Source organism: Chaetura pelagica, unplaced genomic scaffold (assembly GCF_000747805.2).
Source record: "Chaetura pelagica isolate M959 unplaced genomic scaffold, ChaPel_1.0 scaffold828, whole genome shotgun sequence".
NCBI lineage: Eukaryota > Metazoa > Chordata > Aves > Apodiformes > Apodidae > Chaetura > Chaetura pelagica.
Window position 1 is genome coordinate 169,388 of NW_009954195.1, and position 495 is coordinate 169,882.

Here is a 495-nt window from a genome sequence, read left to right on the forward strand (position 1 = left end):
CCCCCCCGGCCACGGGGCTGCCTCACACTTGCCCCCCAAGTCTGGAGCACTCAGCTGTGGCTGCTCTGGTTCTGTCCGTCCCCAGGTACTTGGCCACGGTGCAACCCCGTTTCCAGGCCCTGCCCACCATGGAGGTCCCAGTGGTCCCCCTCCCAGCACACAGCTGTAGAGCACGGGGCCCCCTGCACTAACCCCAGGTTAGCACCGGGCTCCAGGCTGTGGCAAGTGCCTGGCACGTCCCTCTGCCCCACGGCACATCACCCTGCCCCACGGCCCATGGGGCTGACTCAGCCAGGATCCCGGCACATCCAGGGCACTCCAGTATCCCTGACACCCACGGGAAGGTGATTACCCGTCATGGGAGCATGAGTGTGCCGGGAGCAGCACCACCTGCACCTGGCACCAGGGCTGAGCCGGAGTCCCCGCAACTCCTGGCCCCCACCCGTTGGGAGCCGGAATCACCAACGGACACTGCCCCACGGCACCGGCAGCAGG